This window comes from Centropristis striata, chromosome 8 (genome assembly GCF_030273125.1).
Source record: "Centropristis striata isolate RG_2023a ecotype Rhode Island chromosome 8, C.striata_1.0, whole genome shotgun sequence".
In the NCBI taxonomy this organism is placed as follows: Eukaryota; Metazoa; Chordata; class Actinopteri; order Perciformes; family Serranidae; genus Centropristis; species Centropristis striata.
In genome coordinates, this window is record NC_081524.1 from 40,140,953 (window position 1) to 40,167,004 (window position 26,052).

Below are 26,052 nucleotides of genomic sequence, written 5' to 3' on the forward strand. Positions count from 1 at the left end.
ATAGATAGATAGATAGATATACTTTATTTATCCCAAGCTGGGAAATTACAGTGTAGCAGCAGCATTACACACAGAGACAATAACAACACAATTAAATAATAAGAACAACCTAGGCATACTTCAAGCAATAAAATATAAAAATACAATAAAAAATAAAGTGTCTAAAGAAGGAGTATGTATTAAGGAGTGGAATAGAATTCCAGTGCAGAATAAATATGAATATACAGTATAAAAATGTTGGTGCTATGAAACAAATAAGGTGCAAAAAAAAGTGGGTGATGTTTTTTCCCCCTGGAGCTGGAGCAGGTCCCTGCCACTGACTTTTCTGCTTCAAACGGTGACCTTTGACCCCCTGATATCAACAGCTCCCAGTGCTGAGCTGCCTCATCAAGAGCTAATTGTCTCCTTTAAGAAAATACACTATGTTTGAGGATCCACAGGGGACCCCCCCCCCCAGCCCAGTGCAACAGTAACTCATTTGTTACCGATCATGTCAGCAGCTCTCGGCCCCCCACATCGTATCCTCGACACTTAGAAGGATCGATTGAAGAAGCTCTGATTGAACCGGAGACTGACTGCCAGGACTGTAGCTCTGCACTTCTGCTTTTCCATTTAGTGCACAGTGTCGACGAAGGTTATTATAGTTAACGAAAACTAACGAAATAACGAAAACTAGAATTGAAAAAACATTTTCGTTAACTGAAATAAAAATAAAAAATAGAGTTTTTAAAAAAACGATAACTAACTGAAACTGTATAGTGTGGTTACAAAACTAACTAAAACTAACTAAAATCATAGTGAAAATGTCCTTAGTTTTCGTTTTTGTCAACTTTTTCAGACATAATTCAGTGTTTCTATTTGAATATGCAACACATGGTGAATATGTTTACTGAGACTGGGATGTTTACACTAGAACCAGAATACAAAACACCCAGAACTGTAAGAGTTAATAACCTTATTGGGGCTGAGATGATAAACCAAAGGAAATGAAGGAAACATTTATTATGACCTCTTTGAATCTGGCACCCAACACATAGCCCATTAGAAAAAAATAAAACTAACACTAAAACTAATAAAAACTAAACTAAAACTAAGCATTTTCAAAAAATAAAAACTAAACTAAAACTAGAAAACTCACTCTAAAAACTAATTAAAACTAACTGAATTTGAAAACAAAAATTCACAACGAAATTAAAACTAAAACTAATGAAAAATCCAAAACTATTATAACCTTGGTGTCGACCAGATCATCTAATCTGTTACCGGCTAAATGTGCACACACCGAATTGCAACATGGTGTCAACCTCTGATTTAGAAACAATTCAGGTGTTAAGAATAGCCGTATTTACAAAGGTCACAGACCTAAAATCTGATCTGAAACTGGAGAGGAGTCAGGAGCATTCCTCAGAGAGCTGCTGGGTTTAAATGTGAGAGACTCATTCTGGAGGCAGCTTTCCTCTGAACCCTCTTTCCTTGTAGCCTGCATGCAATAAGCAGGAATATTGTAGCCCATGCACTGTATTAAAAGTTTATTTCTGATTAAAGAGGCTATGTCCTTTTTAAAAGTAGAGAAAATTAGATATTCAAGAAGGGGAAACTTGAGCAAATTCTACGATAAATGGCAACCGTTTATGGACTTTTTTGTGACGATGTAACCCCCCCACACTCCTTTTTTTTCTTTTCTTAGTCCCTTTTTATTTATTTATTTTATTATTATTTTTTTTAAAATTATTATTAATTAATTATTTTTATTTTTATTTTTATTTTTATTTTATTTTATATATTTTATTATTTTTATTTTTTTTTATTTTTTTATTTTTTTATTAAAATTAATTATTTTTTTTATTATTATTATTATTTATTATTTTATTATTATTATTATCATTTTATTTTTATTTTTTTTCTTTACTTCCTCCTCTTTCCCCTCTCTCTTTTATTATTATTCATGTATTTTATCTGTTATGTTTATGTGGTCAGTTTATTCATTTTATACAGACTATGTCTAAATATCTAAATACTGTATAGTCTATTTGGTTTCGTTTTGTGTGACTGTTGTTTGTTCTTAAAATCAAACAATTTAAATCTAAGGATGTGTACAACATGTTTAATGTCGACACCAATGATGTAGGTATGTCCCTCTGTTTTTTTTTGTATACACATCAATAAAAATATGAAACACAAAAAGTTTATTTCTAACATTCTGTGCACCATATCTCCATGGTTAACCCCTTGACCTGGATAATTTGTTTTTTTACCCTTTCATCCTAATGTGAACACAGCTACTTGAAGCCACAGAAAGTCTCGACATCTTAAAAAAAAAGCCAACTTGTATTTTTTGGCCTAAAACAGTGATTTAAGTTGGTAAAACTTGGAAATATAAATTATTGACATTTAGGGCAATAATGTAAGTTAGCACAACAAAAGAAGCCAGTTGTCTGCTCAAAAACAAGTTGGTGAGTTGTTGTTACTTATATCTTTAAGTTGGGGTTCACAACAAGGGACAATAGTTCTGATAACTCTTATTTCTTTGTTGGGAAATGCGGGAAATCGGTGAAATTCGATCATTAGCGAAAGCTAGCGGCTAACTGATGCTATCGGCTAACTGATGCTAGCGGCTAACTGATGCTAGCGGCGCTGCTTGTTATAGCTACAAGAGTAGCCATTAGCGTATCAATGCTAACTCAAAATTGTGGTCACAACATTAGCTGACATTTCATAGCGGCGTTACAATCGTGCCAATTCAGCACATTGCAGAAGTTAGCAGAAGTAAGGATTAAAAGTTAAGAGTTGAGCAAAAACTCAAAAACAAAACTTAAAATATTTCGTTTAATTGTCCAACTTAAAATTTTATCGAAGGTTGTTGCCTTGAAATTTTGAGCCTGCATGCAATCAACAGGAATATTGTAGCCCATGCACTGTATTAAAAGTTTATTTCTAACATTCTGTGCACCATATCTCCATGGTTAACCCCTTGACCTGGATAATTTGTTGTTTTACCCTTTCATCCTAATGTGAACACAGCTACTTGAAGCCACAGAAAGTCTCGACATCTTAGACTTTCCCTGAAACGAGAGTTTACATAAATATAAAGAAAACTGTCTCCCCTGCTGTCCATGTCAAGATGTGTATAAGTGCAGCAGAGTGAACACTTTGTGTTTGCATTGCGGGAGAGCTAGTCTGTACTTAGCATGTTGTTTTTAGCTAGTCTTAATGTCTTCCATGTCTGGGCCCATTTGTCTCTGGGCTGACTGGGCCACATCAGGGGAACGAGGAGGAGAAAAGTGAAGTCTGCATGTGTGTGATGTGTGTGACAGCTGCAGGCTGGTTCACAGCCCACTGTGGCCCACTCACACACTCACCAGCCAACAAACCCTCCACTGTAATTAGGAGCTGCATGGTGAGATTTCTGTTTTAACTGCTGTGTGTTTGCGCCTTAGTCTTGTCTTTGTAACATCAATATGAATGGAAACGTATGTAGCAAGTAACAGAAAATGTGATTTAAAAATAGCACTATTTGAGTTAAGAAAGGCAGATATACACTACCGGTCAAAAGTTTTACAACACCCCAATTTTTCCAGTTTTTTATTGAAATTCAAGCAGTTCAAGTCAAATGAACAGCTTGAAAGGGTCCAAAGGTAAGTGGTGAACTGCCAGAGGTAAATAAAAAAAGGTAAGCTTAACCAAAACTGGAAAATAATGTACATTTCAGAATTATACAAGTAGGCCTTTTTCAGGGAACAAGAAATGGGTTAACAACTTAACTCTATGGAGTCTTGGGCTATTTTGTCCATTTTTGAATTCTTTTCATGTCTTTGTAAGTCATTTTGTGTCTTTTTTTGGTCATTTTGTGTCTTTTGGTGTCTTTTTTTGTCATTTGGTGTCTTTTTTTGTCATGTGTCTTTTTTTGGTCATTTTGTGTCTTTTTTTGGTAATTTTGTGTCTTTTGGTGTCTTTTTTTGGTCATTTTGTGTCTTTTTTTAGTCTTTTATTCCAACATAAAATGTGATTTTGAATCTTTTTTTTTACTTTCAAAACACTATCATGCTCAATAAATAATTTTAAATGTTGCAAATGTGCATTAATTTCAGAGTACACTGAGACATTAAACTGCATAATTTTCAATTAAATTCTGGAAAAGTTGGTGTGTTCTAAAACTTTTGACCAGTAGTGTAACTGAAAACAGGATGAAGTGAGGTGCAGCAGGCTGGTGGTGCTGGAAGTCTTCAGTCTGAGGTGATCAGTGTGTGTGTGTTTGACAGTGAGGTCATTCTGAGTTCTCCACTGTTTATCTAACCTGCCAAGCAGAGAGCTGCTACAGGTGATTGTCTGACCCTGGACCCTAAACTTTTCATCTGCCTGCTTCCTTCTCCTCTGTTTACTGAAACTGGGGGATAAATCTGAAAAGCTTGCATTGAATGTACAGTTGCGAGCAGTTATAATGCAGATTTATTGTATTAAACACACTCTACTTATCTAAAAGCATATTTATAGTGTGTTTAACGAAACATTATTCATCCATTTCTTTTTACATTTGCTAATCTTGTTCAAAATGGGCTGGAGCCTATATATCCCAGACTGCACTGCAGCGAGAAGCAGTGAAACACTGCAGAGAGTCCATTTTATTATTATTATTGGTGACGCTTTATAATAAGGTCCTTAATAACCATTAATTAACAAGTAATAAGGCATTGTTCTCGCTTTAGATCCGGTAGTTGCAAAAAGCATAGTTAACTTATAGTTAACTTATAATAGATGAGCAATAAAGTATATTTTAATATCAATAAGCAAACAAAACAAGATTAATAAAGGCATGGCAAAGACATAATGGGTGGGTCATGGGTGTTTGTAATGCCATTATTAACACTTATAAAAGCTTATAAACACACAATAATGTTAATAAGCATCTTGTAAGGACTTACAAGGGCCTTATTACTTGTTAATTAATGGTTATTACAAGGACCTTAATATAAAGCGTTATCAGGTTATTTTTTCAGCTCATTTTGTTTGTTTGTCAGCAGGATTATGGAAAATCTACTGGCCCGATTGTCATGAAACTTGGTGGTAGGGTGTAGCATGCTAGCATAGCATGCTACTTTTGTGGATGCAGATTAATTGTGTTAGTGTTGTGAGATAGGGCAATGGTGCTGCATTCATTTGTTGAAAGAATATTCAGAAAAATTAGTTCCAGACTGGGAAAAGTTACGTCCCGTCAAATTAGAAAAATAACTCGGAAGTTGGCAAATGTTTTTTTTTTTGGTCCACATTTCATGGCTCAGCTCATCTGGTTCCTTTGCTCTGAAATCATCACGCAAATAATGGAAGCTATTAAGGTATTAACATGTTTAAACATCTTCTTTTTTGTAGCTTCCAAGTTGTTTCCACATTACAACTTACAGCTCATGAACAAACGAAGTTAAAAGAACGACTGCCATATTCAGGACATGGGACTATCCAAGGAGAATGTGGCATTTAATCTCAATAAGACTTTCCTGGTTAAATAAAGGTTAATTGGCCTTGGAGGCTCCAAGAGCCATGTTGATATCAACATCCAAGCACAGGGGTGGGCAACCTTTACTAACTAAAGAGCCAAAAAAAAGAGAAAATCGCGGAATGGAGCCGCAAACCTTATATTGAGCCTAAAATGAAAATTAACAGCCTAATAAGTCTAAATTAGCCTACCAACATTATTAATAGTCATACTGAGCATTTATTAATATGATTTTGAAAACTAGTCTATCTCGGGGAACTCAAAATTAAACTCAAAGTTGGCAAAACTTAAAGGTTAAGGTGCCAGGCCGGAGACTTTTCGACTTTGAAGCACATTTTAGTTGACTTAAATGTCAAAACTTTTTAAATATGCTGTAAAAAGGCTATACAATTTTACAATTGAGGAATACAAATAGCTTTTGGTCTACACCATTGATAAATGAACATTTTAATGTAGCACAGGTTGACCACCCCTGTCCAAGGAGAACAAACAACTGGGAATTTTGCAGATAGCTCAGATATCGTATATATGAGCTATATGAACATTAATACCTCACATAAGTCAAAGTCCAGTGTTCAGGGATCTAAACTCAAATGTAATTTTTAGAAGATTCTTTTTTATCTGCCTCATATGACCAAGTATCCTTAAATGGTAAATGGACCTGCACTTACATAGCGATTTTCTAGTCACTTTAGAATAGAATAGAATAGAATATATCTTTATTGTCTGTTCAACAGAGCAGAAATTTGTCTTTCGACACGGCTATAAAAATTCATGCAAAACAACAATTACATGAAGTGACCACTCAAAGTGATTTACACTACAGACTGTGCTCATTCACCCTTTCACACACATTCATACTGGTGGCAGAGGCTACCCTAAACCTGCCACCATTGGGAATTCATTCACACAGTATCTTGCTCAAGGATACTTCGACATGTAGGACAGTCAGGGATCGAACCACCAACCCTTCGGTTGGGGGCCAACCAACTCTACCAACTGAGCCACATGCTGTCCTACTCTATAAGAGACTGTCTGTTCATAACATGGATGGAAATCACCATCTTGGGCTGTTTGATTAGGCATCATTTTTTCATTCATATCCTCTATTCACTATGATGTGGATACAGCCGAACCACTGAGCCACCACACCATCTCCCAAAAAGCCAAAAACAACCAATAGAAAGTTTTCCTGCCACTAAACTGGGAATCCAGTCAATTTGTCTGTCCTGTCACATTGATGTGACTGCCCAGTACAGCAAAGCTCCAGAAAATTGGACAATGACAGGGAAACTGAGAATATAAATGTTAAAGAATAAAGATATATATTTGTTTGACAAGATTACAAGGTTTATAAGAACATCCAACAGGGATCAAGAGAAAATGACAGCCTCATGTGTTCTTCAGTGCATGGAAACATATCAAATATGTCCGCCCCAGCAATTTGTGACCACAACAGTATAACAAACAAACAATAAAATGAGTAAAAAAAACAACTAACATCATATTCATTACATCTTACTGACATGTTCAAAGCCCCAAACAACAATAAAGAGCCAGAGAACTGAACGGACATGTGAATTCACTTTGTGTGAATGCAACTGTTGAACTGGTTGCCAAAAGTTGCCCTTTGAACCAAACAGTTCATTGCATGTTTGTCACTGCAATTTGCTTGCTAGCAGTTATTTGTTTGCTTTTCAAACTGTTATCTCTCAACAACAACTCACTTATGTTGTCCTACACTGTAAGAAATGTCTGCAGATTTTACGGTGAAAAAACGCTAAACCATGACAGTAAAATGCAAGACGCAAGACCGTAAAATAATAAATGGGTTAATTCAGTTTTGGTAACAATGAAATACCATAAATATATAAATCACCCAAAACAGTATTTTTTTTTACATTTAAAAAAAAAAATACATTACTCCACTGTAAAATACACTGGCACCATAATATATATATATATATATACAAGCCGTCATTTTTGCATTTATTTTTTGTAAAAATACTTTTTCTCACTGTTAAATGTACTAAACACCATATCTCTAACAGTAATATATTGTGATATTTAATGGTAAAATCTTTAATTCGTGCGGCATTTAAAAAGTATTTTCTTGTCAATTATATGGCAGAACAGTGTTTCTTTTGATGGAAAAACTTTTTATTTTTTACAGTAAAATATGGACTAAAATGGCAATCTTAAATGTGAAATCAACAGTGCTAATATCATTTTACCGTAATATTAAAAACAAAGTTCTACCGTATTTATTAAGGTAAAGTTCTGGCAACCACAAGCTGCCGTTTTTTTACCGTAAAAACAACAGATGTTTTTTTACAGTGTAATAAACTGTTATCTCTCAACAACAAGTCATGGTAACACTTTACAATAACCAACTAAGTAATGTTTATAGATGGTTTATAGACGAATTATTAACCATTTACAAAGTGCGATACATATTTAATCTTTATTTAAATGTTTTCAACCAATTTCTTATATAGGTTATATAGGTATATATAGGTATATGAATCATTTAAAAATCATTAACATGCTTATTATGGTGTTAAAAATGTTAAAATGAGTGCAACTAGAACTATTTATAAACTATTAATGATTATAATGTAATTGTTTGTTAATGGTAAAGTAACTATAAACTTACATTAATATCCCATCTATTTGCCATTTATAAATGATGAAGTTAGTTAAACATTAACAAATTATGTATTTACCATTCTGAATGGTCTATATACGGTTTATAAATGATGATTAAACATTAATAAACTATCTGTTTACCATTTATAAATGATGGTTATTGTAAAGTGTTACCCAACTCACTTATGTTGTCCTGATTCCATGCATTTTAAGTGTTTGAGGAATTAGATGTGATTTTAAGCAGCAGAGCTGGGTGTGGAGTCTGAGCTTGTCCCATTGTCTCGCCTTTGGACACCACAAAGTGTTCCAAACAGCTGTATCAGTTCATATGACTAGAGTGAGATAAAGCTCTCTTATAATACTGAGAGCCATGGGACACAATCATCTGATTCTGCTGACCCATATTTTGGTGTTGTTGCATTGTTTGGTCCCTGAAGTGAAATGCAGGGGTGGGGGAAATTATTTTCCTTCAGTTCATTTTGTTCACATCCATATCTGTCCATCTCTAACAAAGCCTCAGACACCACTGAGGACATTTTGAAGGGGATTTCCTCATTATTGCAGCGCTACAAAAAAAAAAGGTGACATTTATGACAGGCTGGCTCAGAGGAGGGGCTAACATTCCTCAGTGACGACATGTTTTCATTCACCTTGTGTTGTGCTGTAGTCATGGTGATGACCTGATAATGGGGGTAAATACCAAACTGGGATCACAACACAGAAAGGAAGTTACCTTTGAAGTAACTTAATTACAGTTATAGAGGTAGTTACAAAGGGTATCACCTGTTGAATGCACATCACCTGTATGTGTCAGCAAAAGCAGCAAGATGTTGGAAAATCAGCACTTTGACACAAGTTTTCAAGGGAACTTAAGATGAGAGAAAGGGCCTCGTGCATATTAACCCTCTATAGCAGTAGTTCTCAACCTTTTTGAGTCGCGACCCCCAATTTAACATGCATGTTGTCTCACTGAACACAATCTCACGACAAATTTTGGACAAATAATGAAGCAGACAACAACTAAAACATCTCTCTGTCTGTGCATTTATATATATTTTTGTAACAGTCAGCTTCAAGCCAGAGACTCCTTGTAAAGTAATAACTTGCTAATTTGGGATTTGTCAGAAAAGACACAAAATTACCCAAAAAAAAGAATCAAATTGACCAAAAAATTACATAAAATTAAGCAAAAAAGGACTCAAATTGACCACAAAATGACAAAAAATGACCAGAAAAAGACACAAAATAACCAAAAAGACACACATTGACCACAAATTGACCAAAAAAAGACAAAATCACAAAAAAAACCCACACAAAATGGGCAAAAAAAGACACAAAATGACCAGAAAAAGACAAAAAATGACCAAAAAATTACACAAAATTACTGAAAAAAACAAACACAAAATGGGCTAAAAATGACATTAAATGACCAAAAAGACTAAAACACATGAACTCTTTAACACAGTGGAGACAGAGCTGACTTCCAAAATGATTTGACGACCCCCAGAAATCATCTCGCGACCCCAATTGGGGTCCCGACCCCAAGGTTGAGAATGGCTGCTCTATGGTACGCATTATGATGCCAGTTAGGAAAAAACAGTTTGGAGTGTTTTTTTTATTATCTTAAAATAGACTAAATAAACATAATCTGAAGAAATTTTATAAGTAATTTTTTGGGGGGGGGTTGTTGCCCGTAGGCAACATTGTACCATAACTGTGCAAAAGTGAAAGAGAAAGTTTTTTAAATTAATTTCACCATCATTTATTTAATAAACGTGTAAAAGACTCAGTAGCTTCAACGAGGTACAATACACAACATTTTAAATTTAAAAACATTATAAAAAGTTGCCTTTAGGCAACATTGTACCATTGAACCAACGAGCCATTGAAATGATCATCTTGAACAGTCTAAGTGTATGAAACTATCAAAAATGAAGTTTTACTCACCTATCAGTAGGAATAGATTTTTACCAGATGCAAAAGGGCCAGGAAATTATGTTTTGAGTGATTTTTTTGTGGCGCAAAATGACAAAGCTCTTTCCTTTGGAAAAGTCTGCAAAATAGGGTTTCAATATGGCCTCCTGGAGGTCATGTGACAAATTAAAGCATTGCTATTGGTTCCCTAGACTCTTCTGTCTTTTTTAAAGTATCGCATCACTCAAAAACATGGATTGTAGAAATTTGACAGGCTAAAAATGGGGCAACACCGTACCATAGATCAGCTATTCTCAACCTTGGGGTCGGGACCCCAATTGGGGTCGCGAGATCATTTTTGGGGGTCGCCAAATCATTTTGGAAGTCAGCTCTGTCTCCACTGTGTTAAAGTGTTCATGTGTTAATGTGTTTTAGTCTTTTTGGTCACTTAATGTCTTTTTTTGGTCATTTTGTGTCTTTTTTTTATCATTTTGTGGTCAATTTGTGTCTTTTTTGGTCATTTTGTTTCCTTTTTGGGTCATTTTGTGGTCACTTTGTCTTTTTTTTTAGTCATTTTGTGTCTTTTTTGGTCATTTTGTGTCTTTTTTTGATCATTTTGTGTCTTTTTTGGTCATTTTGTGTCTTTTTTTATCATTTTGTGGTCAATTTGTGTCTTTTTTGGTCATTTTGTTTCCTTTTAGGGTAATTTTGTGGTCATTTTTTGTCTTTTTTTTAGTCATTTTGTGTCTTTTTTGGTCATTTTGTGTCTTTTTTGATCATTTTGTTTCTTTTTTGGATGATCTGAACTGTGAGATTGTGTTCAGTGAGCGGGGGTCGCGGACAACATGCATGTTAAATTGGGGGTCGCGACTCAAAAAGGTTGAGAACTGCTGCCATAGAGGGTTAATGAACAGAACAGAAGTTCTGCACTGCACAATCTCACAAACACTTGACCTCCATGCCAAATATCAGTCTCCCAGGGCGAGATGTGCCCGACACAGGGTGAGGACATTTTTGTGGAGAGAGCGACCAGCCGACCAACCAACCGACTGACGAACCAGAATAAACTGATGTCACGAGTCAAACATGTGAACAGCCTCCGTCGGAGAGGTATTGATGAAAATTTAATAGGATAGTTGCTTAAAGTATGGTCTAACATTCGCAGTTTCCAAACAAAAACTGTCATCAACTTTGCGTAGATGATATTCACAGCTGTACTGCCATCTGAAAATCACTTACTGTGGCCTGAGTCCAAGGTTAACACACAGTGACATGCACTCTGGCACCACACAATGCTGGAAAAAGTAATATGGTGTGATAAGTCGTTTTCACCCTTTCTCTACATGGTGGATCTGCAGCCATGGCATGCCAGGCATTAGCTCTGTTGTTAGCGCTGCATAGTAGCTTAACGCCAAGAAATATGAAGGGTTTTTACAGGACCAGGTGCACCTTTTGATGCATTGTTCCCTCAGTGTGTTAAGAGATGGCAGAGCCCCCATTCACGCAGCTAAACAAATTCAAGAGTGGTTTCAAGAACACCAGGGTGAATTCCAACACCTTCACGGTCAAATCTCCTCACACACACGGCTCTGTACTTGTATTACAGCATTCCTTGGAGAATTCAAGATGTTAGAAAGGCTGAAAATGGCTCCAGTCCTTCTTAGGTAATGCACTATTTTATATTCTCTGTCTGCTGTGTCAGTGTAGAAAACAATCAGAACATTCCTTTACTGAGACAGACTCTGAATGGAACAAATAAGTGAAATAAAGTCAAGGTTCTTACAAGAGTTGGAAAGAGTTAAAGCAATCAGAGACGTACAAACAGCACCATATGTAGACATTATATGCAGAATTAAAGACAGCTCTCAACTGTTTTTCCCCGCTCTCTTTTTTTTTCCTGAGCTTAACAGAGAACGACAGAAATTCCTGGGACATCCTGTAAAGACATCAACCTGATTTCCCCTCATGTCACAATTTAATGGTTGGTGGGATACTGGCGCATAGGACACCATGAGAAAACAGCTCACTGACGGCATGAAGAGCACTGTTAGCAAGTTTGTGCTACACCTTGGCAATGTAAGAGTGGAGACACATGCTATGTTACATAATAGTGAAAATGACAAAAAAGTGATTTTTTTCACCTATGTCGGTAATATAAGGTCCTATACTGTAGTGCAGGGATTCCCAAAGTGTGGTGCGTGGACCCCTGGGGGTGCACGAGATGAAAAATGTAATGGCGGTCTGATAATTACACAATTACATTTTTCCCCCCACACAATAAAGACGTGTTATTAATTAATTAATTAATTAATACAGGCTATTTCATTTTGTGTCATTTCTTATTCATTTTTGCATCTATTTTTTGGTTGTTTGGTAATTTTTACATGTATTTTTGGTCAATTTGTGTCTATTTGGATGATTTTGTGTCATCTTTGGTCATTTTTGCATCTATTTTTGGTTGTTTTTGATCTTATAATGAAGCGTAGAAGAAGTTATCTTCTTGTTCTTGTATCATTTTTCCAGCCTGTGTTATGATGACGGGGTTGTGTTCACTCCACGCTCATTTAAACTTGCTGCAATTTTTGTTCAACACGGCTCAAAATATTATAACATTTTCCCAACTGATCTGCTTTCTGCCTCTGATCCTGAGCCTGTCATCATCCTCCACCTTTAATATGGCTATAAAAAATCTTATTGCATTTTGTTTTTTTTTAAGTTTGGGAAGCGCTGCTGTAGGGCAATGGCTTAGAATTAATAGATAGCTTATATTATTTCTTTCTAATCCATTTGTATCATTTACATGTGATTGCACAATTCTCTATGAGCTATTAGTGGATGAATGACTAAACATAGAGCATGCTACTAAACTAATCAGCTGGAGAGAGCTGATACAGCCGGAGCATGCTTTATGTATGTGAGAGGAAAGTGAGACCTGTCTACACCCAGAACATATGAGGGTTAGATCAAAAAATAAATTAGCACCGTTGCAAACACTCTTAATGAGTCACCAGCTGGGCAGTTAAAACAGACGGGGTTACGCTAAATATAAGCCAGGAGCACGAGATAAAAATACAGAATGTTTCATTGGACATATGTTCCTCATGGTGAGAGGTGAAGTCTGCTGATTCTCAGCTCTTCTCCAAAAGGCAAATAACAAGTGACAAAGCCCCTCTGTTAATATCCAGGTCACTCTTTCATTACCACTCTTTATCTATCTGAGGATATCTGCTGTATTAGGAGCACAGCTGATGTGATATTTTAGTCACGCAAGCAGATCAAGTGACACAGAGCGCTTGGTCTGGTGATGATAAGAATAATAGTCACATTTAATTGCCGACGTCTAGCATTTCAAATAATTCCTCCAGGAAAGGAGGAAACCTTGCAGCAATAAAGGACAGAGCTGCAAATAGATTTAGTACGCTTGTCCCCTCTTAGGAGATTATTTGTCATATCTGTTGTTTTGGTCTTTATTTGACTAAAATTTCTTTCGGCAATTTTTAAAAAAGTTTTTTTTAATGATGACTCTGAGACACTCAGTTTTACAGATCTGCCAATGAAATCAACTAATCGATTTATCGACTTTAGTTGAGGACAGACCTAAAATTTGGGATTTTTTTTTGCATTTGCTGTCTGAGTATGTCGATATCTGGTTACCAGAGATAGTTAGATTTCTTTACAGATGTATAACATGAGAAGTTATGTAATATCTTATATTAACGGTAAAGTAATATATAATAATGCTGATACATAATGACATTATGTTAAGACCACAATAAAATATTCAGGTATGTAGTGCCTGGGGTAGAAACTGATACTAGTCACTTGAGACTAAAACATAGAATACCGTGTATTAGAGCGTGTACTATGTTTTACTTCATTATACAGTGTACTTTCATCTGCCTCCAACTGGGATGCACAGCCAGCTATGCTCAAAAAGTATAAAGTTGAGTAATAATAATAATAATAATGAGATAAACTCTTGCATCAGAAGAAAACAGCAGATCGGATTGAGAAGCTGTCCCTGCCTGAAAGCATTCTGAATGTTCCGTTAAAACAGGGCCTTCTGTTAGCCAAGTCAGGAAATGGCCATGCTGCTTTGATGAGACAAACATCCAAAGAAATTCAGCATTTCTGCAGGGTGCTAATTTGTCATGCCCCGCCACAACATGCACAATGTATAGGGGGCTGTCCAATCCCCTGCTGGCTCTTGGGGGTCATTATGAAGGGAAAAATCACAGCAATATAGAGTGGGAGAATGAGATGGATTCCTGCATTAAGTGGATGAGGCCCTCCTCACTACAGGACTTGGGTTACACTACAGCCCACTGCACATATGGAGCTCTTTGTCCCACATTCCCTCAGCGTTTTCATGACAAAAAACCCCAAACTGTGTCAGCTAAAAGCAACGTCCGATCTTGGATCATCTCACTGGAGCATGCTGCTCCCAGAGTCACAGAGTCCTGATGTCCAATATGCACTTTATGTGTTTTTTATGCACACTGTTCTATGCACTTTATTTGTTTCATAGCACCAACATTTTTATACTGTATATTCATATTTATTCTGCACTGGAATTCTATTCTACTCCTTAATACATACTCCTTCTTTAGACACTTTATTTTTATTGTATTTTTATATTTTATTGCTTGAAGTATGCCTAGGTTGTTCTTTTTATCTAATTGTGTTGTTATTGTCTCTGTGTGTAATGCTGCTGCTACGCTGTAATTTCCCAGCTTGGGATAAATAAAGTCTATCTATCTATCTATCTATCTATCTATCTATCTATCTATCTATCTATCTATCTATCTATCTATCTATCTATCTATCTATCTATCTATCTATCTATCTATCTATCTATCTATCTATCTATCTATCTATCTATCTATCTATCTATCTATCTATCTATCTATCTATCTATCTATCTATCTATCTATCTATCTATCTATCTATCTATCTATCTATCTATCAATAATCTGTGTGTTGTTCCAAAAACTGCAACACTAATCACTTTTCCTCAGTCACATAAGCAGACAGGAAATGCTCCAGCAGTATAGATGCTCCTTTATTATCTGCTACTATTCTTCAACTCATCTTCTTTCTGGTGCACAATGTCTCCATCTTTCCTTAGTATTAGTAATTCTGAGCTGGGGATGTCTAGCTGACACTGGACTCCATGCTCCTGGCTTTCTGTGGACTCGACACTTTCCAAAGATAACACGGGCCAAAGATTTCCACTCACGGGCAGGCTGAGGCCCTGCTGAGGCAGCCTGCCTGATGGGGAACAGACGAAAAAGAGCTGGCTCAAGACGTCTGCTCAGATCCACAGCCCTGGACTATGTGATACGCCTTCAAGGTCCAGAGTTAGTTACTACAGATGAGAGAAACAGGGAGCAGCCATGTGAGAAGAGTGTTCTTTAAATAACGACACAGGATGCTCAGCTGGCTTGATAACATGATACCAAAGGTGAAGAATAATAATGTCATCAAATGCAAAAAGGCAAACAAATCATGTGCATTTATAAGTGCATTTCCTCAGCTGACTATAACTCTTTTGGCTAATTGCTGCTATTTCTCAATAACTCCCTGCTTCATGCAGACGTGCATGTCTGTGATATATTGTCCCTTTTCTATTATTCGGAGGTAAATTGAGATTTCCAGGAAAGGCTTGTCCCTGTGAGAGGGCCTGGAAAGCCCGGCCTGGCGGTGCACACAGTCATACACCACATGACGTCTTAGCAGGGGAACATTCCTCCAACTCTTTTTCTCTTTCTCCCTCCAAACCATCTTTCTCGATTTAGAAACGGGGGGCACAAGAAGCAGTTTCGCGCAAAAATATGGGGGAACAGATTAATGCAAAAGCCTTAAAAAACCTAACATATGTGAAATGTCCCAGACTGGGAATGAAATATAATTTCTCCTATTCGGGAACTTTCCACAGGAAGAAATACACGAGACTGAATTCCACTTAACCCCCTTTCTTATGTGTGCCAATGAAAAATAACATAAAAAATGGTTTCACCATTGCCAAACATTACCATTACCTAACAGAATCTCTCTAAAAGGAGAAAGCATCTACAGTATGTCCAAAAGGTAATGTCTTGGAAGGAAGTCAACACAACTCATGCCAAACAGTCTCTTTAAAATATTTTCTTTCTGCAGACAGCACAGAGGAAGGCAGAGGACTGGAATCATGTACTGGGTTCAGTATTCTACGTAGCTTACAGGATCTGGGATTGTGTCTTTTCTCCATCAATCATTAAATGTTGACAGGAGGAGGTCCTGTAGTCCCTCAGCCCGCCCCGCCGGCTGACCTCAGGGTGACGGCTTCCCTCAAGCGTCAACCCAAACAAAAAGCTCCCATAGACCAGCTATAGAGGTCACACAGGCCTGGGCCCAGCAGCCTTTCATCCTATAGCATTTACAGGACCAGCATCAAGAACACAGGCATCAAAGACACAGCCAGTGTGTGTGTGTGTGAGACAGAGACAGAAATGACCTCTATGGCCCTGAATATGTGAGCAGCTCATGTGTAGGAGGCTGTGGGGTAATCCTGGTGGGGTCTCCAGGTGGCCCACAGGGTTAGACGGGGTTAACCCCAGTTGACCCTGGCTCTGAGCTGTCAGGAGGAGGAGATCTACTCTTAGCTTGTCAAGGAAACCAGAACAATGTGGCATGTCCTTCATCTGAGGCGGACTGAACAGAGATGATACGCAGGAAGCTTCTTTTGTGTCTTTTCATTATGCAAACGTGCTTCAGGGAATCATAAAATCATATTCGTCGTATGAAATTCCACACAAACCCATTATTGTGTATGATAAAACACTGTGTGATCTTTAAGTACACATCTGTGCAGCGCAGTCCCTAAATGTATTTAAATCTCACTTAAAAATCCACCTCTTTTCTCTTGCCTACAATGAAAGTTATTTTTTTTTATTTTATTTTTTTTGTTTTGTTTAGTTTAGTCTCTTTTTTACCTTTGTCAATTCTGTATTTTATTGCACTTTTTGCACTTTTATGTGAAGCACTTTGGTGCGGCTCAGCCGTCTGTAACTGCGCTATATAAATAAATTTGACTTTGACTTTGACTTTGAGTCCATGCAGCCATTTTTCTGCATAGTTTTATGTTTACCAAATATGTTACTGCCTGTGACCCCTAGACCTGAAACTAAGGTCGTAACAGTATGTCTGAAACCTTAGTATGAAACCAATAGATGTGAGTTGCATACAGTTTTGGGTGAAATATTACAGTGTACAAACGCTGGACGGCAGCATAAATATCCCATAATGCAAAATATAAAAATAATGGAGGTTGGAAGGTTACCAAGGCTACATGTGCATGGTAGTCTGAAAAGATACACACAATGTTTACTAAAACTCAATAGTAAACACAGTGTGTATGTAGCGTACAGTTTGTGATTTCAGACTTTCTTATGAAACCAATCGGCTGCCAAGAACACTCCTCTGTTTCTGTAAGTATTAAATGTCACAATGGCAATATGTAGTCATGCCCAAACACAATTTTTCAATCTAACTCGTATCACTGTATGCCAAGTTTGAAGAAAATACCAGTTGTATTTGTTCCAATAAAGTGAAATGATAGTGTCTGTCCCAGGACAAGCCTCAGCAGAGGCTCATGTCTGGCTGGCAGCTCGAGCTGCAACACTTCCTCTAAATGCTGAGACACAAAAGTCTCAGATGGCAGCACATGGGGGGCGGGGGGTCCTGGACTCTGGTTTTAGGGAGTCTAGGAGCTCCTGCAGCCTGCAACAGCTGACTGCTGCTGGTTAGGGGTCATGGTCTAATTTTACTGATCAGTAGGAAGTGTGTAAATACATTGCTGTGTTCAGACATTTAGTGAGGACTAAAGACAAGTTGGGACATTGAGGTACACTACCGGTCAAAAGTTTTAGAACACCCCAATTTTTCCAGTTTTTTATTGAAATTCAAGCAGTTCAAGTCAAATGAACAGCTTGAAAGGGTCCAAAGGTAAGTGGTGAACTGCCAGAGGTAAATAAAAAAAGGTAAGCTTAACCAAAACTGGAAAATAATGTACATTTCAGAATTATACAAGTAGGCCTTTTTCAGGGAACAAGAAATGGGTTAACAACTTAACTCTATGGAGTCTTGGGCTATTTTGTCCATTTTTGAATTCTTTTCATGTCTTTGTAAGTCATTTTGTGTCTTTTTTGGTCATTTTGCGACTTTTAGTGTCTTTTTTTAGTCATTTTGTGACTTTTAGTGTCTTTTTTTAGTCATTTTGTGTCTTTTTTTAGTCCTTTAGTCCAACATAAAATGTGATTTTGAATCTTTTTTTTACTTTCAAAACACTATCATGCTCAATAAAGAATTTTAAATGTTGCAAATGTGCATTCATTTCAGAGTACACTGAGACATTAAACTGCATAATTTTCAATTAAATTCTGGAAAAGTTGGTGTGTTCTAAAACTTTTGACCAGTAGTGTGTGTGTGCATGTTGTCTTGAGATGTTTCCCCAAAGAGAAAAAGTGTTACATCTGTTCCAGCGAGAAGGACAAAACAGGAGATTATGAACAGAAGCCCACAGTTTTGATGGATTCTGACTAATTGGGCCCTAAACAATAGCTCAATAAGGACACAACTTTATACTGATAGGAGAACTATTTATGACAGATACAGCATGCAGTAGTTATATTTACTTTTGGCACACTTAGATTTAGAATTTTATCTTATTCAACACTATATGAAAGTTTTCCTGTTGTCTTATATGTTTTGTTCTTTATTTCAAGTCAGAGCTATAAATATGATGACCAGGAGATATCGTGGGATTGGGTGTAATAATCTCCCGAGCACTATAAACATTTTCATTCGTCACTCATGTGATTGGAATCTATCTGGTGTGATGGTCTGACCTCTGACCTCTGGTCTCGTAGGGACAAAGTGTTGCAGACAGCAGGTGTTAGCATGCATAGACGGCTATGTTGAGTCAGTGACTAAACTTTGGACTGGACAGAGAACATCACCTGCTGAATGCTAGAAGTGATTATGATGTTTTATGAAGTTCACATGCCTAATGATCCTTCAGTCTGTGTGTGTTGTGAAGGATGAATAACAGGTTATAACCCTTTAGGAACAAGGAACGAGTGCTCTAAATGTTGTAGTCCGGCGGTTTAGGACCAGATTTGGGAAGAAAGGGGACACGTCGGACAAAAAGCACCAAATTTTTTCCACATTCTCTCTATCACTATAGGTTTCAATTTTTGGTAGGAGCCACTTCATCAAGATTGCAGATCGGAGATGGCAGCCATATAAAATCTATGAGAACCAATATATCTTCTAAGCCACTTAGAAGGTCAATCTTTGTGTCAAAATCTACATTTTCTGGGTCAAAGAATAATTTAAAGCTACTGAGAATATCACTAGATGATCAAATAGATATGTTCATTTTGGCCATATATTTACATAATTATTAGATTCCAAACATTTTCAGCTCAGGATTCCCTGCTGCAGCACTTGAAGCGAGTTGCCTACCAGTCTGGGTGAAAATGAACATTTCTATTTGATCAAATAATCATCTAGTGATATTCTCAACAGCTTTAAATGATTCCTTGACCCAGAAAATGTAGATTTTGACACCAAGATTGACCTTCTGAATGGCTTGGAAGATGTATTGGTTCTCATAGACTTTATATGGGTGCCATCTCGGATTGGCCATCTTGATGAAGTGGCTCCTACCAAAAATTGAAACCTATGATGATAGAGAACACGTGGAAAAAATGTGGTGCTTTTGTCCAGCGTGTCCCCTTTATTTAGCTAAGATGAACACCAACACTGATCATCATCTGACTTGATCTTGAATTCAGTTCTGAACTAAATACTCGACCTCTCCCTCTATGATGGTTTTTCTACACAGATGAACAGAATAAACTATAATCTCCTCCCTCCATGACTCCTTTCCAACACAGCTGCTCCTGCTGCCTGCCACAGGAGGAGGTGCTCAGCTCCATCTGAGTGGAAAGTTAGCAGGAAGTCTGGCACTAATGTGTGGTTCATGGTGACATATAAGACTGTATTCTTTGCATCAAGTAGCCAAACTAAATTTGAAATGCACCAAAAATCACTCACCATCTGTGCCACATATGGTAAACAATGGTGCATGGCATAAAGTTAATTCATTATTTCAGCACTTCCTGCCTCTTTTGAAAGAAAAGTAAAAAGTGACTAATATTAGAGATCCAGCACCATGCAACAACTGTCAGCAGACACTCTGGATCTGATACTGTCCATTGGTTTGTTGCAGAATTTCTGTTTATTTTACTGTTCCAGGCTACACTTTGTATTAGCTTGTAAGACATTGTACACTGGCTTGTTACTCCTTCTAGTTACTTCATCGATCCTCCTTTTTGAGACCAGGCTCTAAGTTTCTCAGGCCTAATCGCCATTGAGTTGAAAGCAGACGATGTGGTCTAGCTGGAAATATTATATAGTTATAAATACAGGGAGTATTCTTGCTTCCATCCAATTGTCAAGCTAATTTTAAGTGAACTTTTGAAATGTTGCAAAAAAAAAAGATAAACGATTAAAGGCTGCTTTCTATCACGTGTTTTGGAAAAATAAATGTTAAAAAAAATTGCGCTGACACTGGAAAAAGCTGATCAGTCACATGAGTTAAATTTTCATCTATATCAGCACTTATTGATAAGGGGGTTTTCATATCCCACTTAGTGCAACAAAGGAAAAAAACATGTCAAACATAAAAACTTTTTTGTGCATATGAAAGCGTTTTATCACATTTGCTGTTTCCATTCAGCTTTTCAAATGCAATACTTTGAAGTTAGCATAAAAAATATGATCCACCTGTGATATAGGATGCTACTTATGTAAAACCTCGTTCTTGTTCTCACTGTATAAGACAACGCTGTTGATAATGTTCCAGATTGTGGTGGTATTTCATTTTATTTTAAATCTGAGAATAAAAACAAAACTAAACATTAATATAATGCAAAAAAAAAGGACAATGCAATCCATTTCCTTCATCAGATGTTTGATGACTGTCTGTATTTAGTATCTGCGTGTGTGTGAACAGCAAATTGTGAATGAAACCCTATACAGCCTCTCTTAGCTTTGTGTTGAATCTGGCTAATACAAAAGGCATTCATCAGAGAAGAAGAGAGAACAGCCACTGATGTCACTGGATGTCTGAGGTCCAGACTCTGGGAGAGATTCAAACATTTTTCACATTTCCAAACACAGAGATTAAAGGCTTATATACAGGCTTTTATCTTATAAACAAGAGGTCTAAGCAAAACATTTTAGCGCTTTGTGTGTTCAATGATCCTTAAGTGACCGCTGAGAAAACCACCATACAACACATATGAATAGATCTGAATGGATCACAACAATGTGTGACATATTCGGTGAAAGATGAGACTTAACTTTACACAGCTTTAACCACAACAATGATGTAAACACGGCTCGCTTTCCTCCCAGCTCCAGGACACGTCACTTATGGTTTATACCAATAGAGATTTTCACTCCTCTTTATAATCCAGACTAAGCAAAAGCAGACAATGTTTCTTTTACTCTCACCACATGCAGTAAGATTGGGTAAGCTGTTGGTTCAGATGGAATTAGCGCTGAATTTATTATTTTTTCACCACAAAATGTGACAAATTATTGTTACATTTGGGAACATTCTCCACTTGCAAATACCAATAATGTTAGTGATGAAAGCTCCATTAATTTACATGTTCACACTGTAAAACCCAGTGCTGCTTGTTTGTCATTATAACAACCTGGTCTCACAGGAATCCGTGAAATAGCCACGGATTTCGCTTAACTCAAAATCCGTGGAATAGCCACGGAATCGCTCAAATTTCCGTGAAACTGACACGGATTTGGCTACAATGCAAGTTAATGCCTGTCATATCCCGTGGCTATTCCATGGATATTTGTTCCTATTGGTTTGTTCCAAGTCACGTGACTTTCAAGGTCCCGGTGGTCAGAACAAAAAACATGGCGGACAGTTCTCTCATTTTTAGTAAAAAAAAATTAATATTTTGACTTAGTTTCTGCATAAAAATGGATTTTGATCACATTTCTAGCGAGAAATATATGTTTTATTTTCTAAATATTCACTCAGTGAATGTTCATAATCACTTTGTGGTGAAGATCTCGCCAGAAAATATGACTGGCATTAACTTGCATTGTAGCGAAATCCGTGTCAGTTTCACGGAAATTTGAGCGATTCCGTGGCTATTCCACGGATTTTGAGTTAAGCGAAATCCGTGGATATTTCACGGATTTCTGTGAGACCATGTTGCATTATAACTCATTTTTCCTTTTCAATACAACAAAGATTTGTGCAAGAAGTCATTTTAACTTAAAATACTGAGTCAAATAGCAAGATTAATTTGAGTTAACTCCATTGTCTTCGTTGTCTTGACATAAAATTATTTCTCAGCATAGACACTCAAATATTTTAGTTGAAACAACAAGTTGGTTTTACAGTGCATATGATTCGCATGAGAGTTCTGAATCTGTAGGACACTTGACTACGATGTGACAGTTTCAGACTCTGAATCTTTTCTAACCTGCAGACTGAACCGTCAGCTGCTCGGCGTGCCTGAACCGATTAGCTCGGCTCTTGGCCGACATTCATACGAGGCTCTGAGGCCTCTTCTCTTCTTTCTCTATCTACTGTAGAGCTCTTTTCTTCTGCTTCAAAGAACCTAACAAAGGTTGTCCAATCTTCTCCTGCTGCAGCCGCTCTGAGTGGTCTCCTTCAGAGCCATAGGGGGCAATGAGAGGAGGTCCTCCTGGTGCTTCAGCTCTTTATTTTAACTCTCCAATCAGCCAACAACGTCTGGAATGGAGGTGAGAGTAGCCAGTATTCCAGCTTGAAGCTAAGTCAGAGCACTGTTACATTTGTCATTCTGATTGTGTGAAATGTACTTTGAATTAAGTGAAAACATGGTTTAATTGCCTCGCTATATAAAAAGCATTCTCCTTTCCAATCTTTGAATCCTTGGCTTTCTTTTTACTTTTTTTACCCTTTTATTTGTCTTTTTTATCTCTAACTGTGTTTTGTATTGAGTTTTTATTACTATTTTATTTTATTGTTTTACTGTTTTTAGTATTTTATTGTTTTCATTGTTTTTATTTATACCTATTTGTGTATGATTTATTCTATTTTAATAACTGTACAGCACTTTGGTCAACTGAGGTTGTTTTTAAATGTGCTCTATAAATAAACTTTGACTTGACTTGACTTGTGTATTTTAGGATAGGTTTAATATCTGTGAAATATGTATTTTTTAACTTTTTGTTCCTGTTTCATTGGTATCAACTGCAAGCCCTGTGATCTGAAACTGCATTCTCAATTATTTTTTGAGAAAATTGTATTTTCTCCCAGATTACAGTTCAAATATGTTTCTATTTAAAGTCGGCAAAGGAAGAAGGTCGAGCTGGATGGAGACCACGAGTCCTGTCCAACAGGTTTGTCATGGTACGAGAATGTCAAACTCGATACTAATACCCAGGAAAATACTTACCAAGTATTACTGTGGTATTACGATGTGGTATTACGTGGCGGTATTACGATGCGGTATTACGTGGCATATCTCTTTAAAATAAACATTAGATTAATACAAACAATAACATCAATCAAAAAGACAGGAACATAACCATAAGGTATGACAAAAATATATAAATATATATATTAAATAAATAAACTAATATTTAGGTTGTCTGATTCTGAGGTAGTGTAAAAAAAATCCCCCAAAAACAATTATTTTAGTTGTCTGAGGGAGGGAAAAATAAATAAAAATAAAAAATAAAAAAACAACCAGCAACATTTACAACAATATTATTGGGTTTTACTGTAAGACCACTAAGAGACCACTGACTGTTAAGAGCTGTTAAATTTACACTTTCTACGAACATTACAGTAGTAGGACTGATAGCGTTAGCTGCGTAGCTCCCACATTAACGCTAGTCGTTTTATTATTAGCCGCTATCTTACTGAGAACATCTACGTTTTTATGATTCGTATCTGAGTGTTGATTATTTTGACAACCCTCGTGTGAAACCAGAAGTCAAGGTTGAGTTATTTAACTTTTATAAAATCCTTAAATTAATTATCACATGCACAACGAGCTTAACCTTTCATGACTTAAGATACATAACAAAACATTTATTTTAACCCAAACCATGATCTTTTCTGAAACCTCACCAAGCTCTTTTGTTACTTAAACCAATTCACCAGCACAAACTTGATCAAAAATGGGACCGTAGCCTGTGAGAAGATATGGATCCCTTGAAATATAACTAAGAAGGCAGTCTCAGTGTATTGTATGGAATTGTTTTTTAGTTGTTGCATCACATTCAGTAGTTTTTGTTTTTCATTTCACAGAACACCTGAATGCTCCCTCTTCTCACTGCTTGTAGAAATGAATAGAAATAACTTGTGAGGTTGACAGTGAAAAGGGTATCATGTTTTATTAAGAAGACAATATAAATATTACTTCTGCTTACATCAGCTCTAAAAACAACAACTATAACTTCTCCTTTTGGCCTTGAACATGTTTGGAGCTGATAGAGAAACAGATACCTGATGATCTCTAGTATTTACAATGGATCATAACATGCTCTATAATATCCATAATCATTCCTCAGCAGTGGATCAAGCCTCCCCTCTGGGTGGCTACACTGAGTCAAATCATTAACACATCACCACAAAATGCCACATTCTTTCTAGCTTTGCCAAACGGCTGGTGATGAATATGCCTGAAGTTTCTGTTGGCCTGCAGCCAGACACCACAACACAATGTGAAACATGGGAACCACAGGTGTTCAAGAGCTGCAGCACACTGTGGAGGCAGGAGATAAAAAAAGACACTGTTGATCTGGTTTACAGCATCAACTGAAGCAGCTAATGTTTACCTGATAAAATAGAAACATCAAATCTGCAACGTTCCTCTGACTACATCATCATATGTGGCCAGATAGTCAGAAGGAGGACCCTGCTGTCTCTGGACTCATTAACCCTCTATGGTACGCATTATGATGCCAGTTAGGAAAAGAATGTTTGGAGTTTTTGTTTTTTTTTGGGTCTAAAAATAGACTAAATAAACAGCATGAAGAAATGTTATAATTCTTTTTTTTTTGGAAGTTTTTGGGGTTTGTTGCCCATAGGCAATATTTTACCATAAAGTGAAAAAGAAAGTTTTTAAAATTAATTTTAACATAATTTATTTAATAAACATGTGTAAAAGATTCAGTAGCTTCAACAGGGCACAATACAAAACATTTTAAATTTAAAAACATTATAAAAGGAACTTTTTTAAGCGGTTTCTTGTCTGAATGTTGCCTGTAGGAAACATTGTACCATTGAACCAACGACCCATTGAAATGGTTGTCTGAACAGTCTAAGTGTATGAAATTATCATAAAGGTTTACTCACCTATTAGTAGGAATATTTTTTTTCCAGATGGAAAAGGGCTAGGAAATTACATTTTGAGTGATTTTTTGTGGTGCAAAATGGCAAAGTTGTTTACTTTGGAAAAGTCTGCATGGTTTCAATATGGCATGTTGGCAATTGTATGTATGGCAAATGTATGGCAATTTATGTGACAAATTAAAGGTCCCCTATACTCTTTCCTCTTTTTTTAAACTATCGCATCACTCAAAAAGCGGCATTGTACAAATTTGACGGGCCATAAATAGGTATGTTGCCTGAGGGCAACACCGTACCATAGAGGGTTAATAGGACACTCATTGAAATACTTGCAAATTCCAAGTTTCAACCCTAGAGAATATTGGAGGATATTACATACAGCCAGAATGTGTAAAAAAAACATACGAAAATAATATTTTGAGAAAAAAGTTTACTAGATTAAAGTGGCAAATCTATGAGAAAAAAATGCCTAGATTTATGAGATTTAAAGTGGTGAATCTGGGAGAAAAAAGTTGTTTTTTTTCACTTTTTTCTCGTAAATCTACAACTTTTTTGGCACAGATTTGCC

General features: G+C 36.6%; 1 protein-coding gene across 1 annotated transcript in view; it reads right to left on the reverse strand.

Moving 5' to 3' along the window:
• fhod3b (formin homology 2 domain containing 3b) overlaps positions 1-26,052 on the reverse strand; it is a 139,498-nt gene that overhangs the window by 83,060 nt on the left and 30,386 nt on the right. The gene's annotated exons all lie outside the window — the stretch shown is intronic.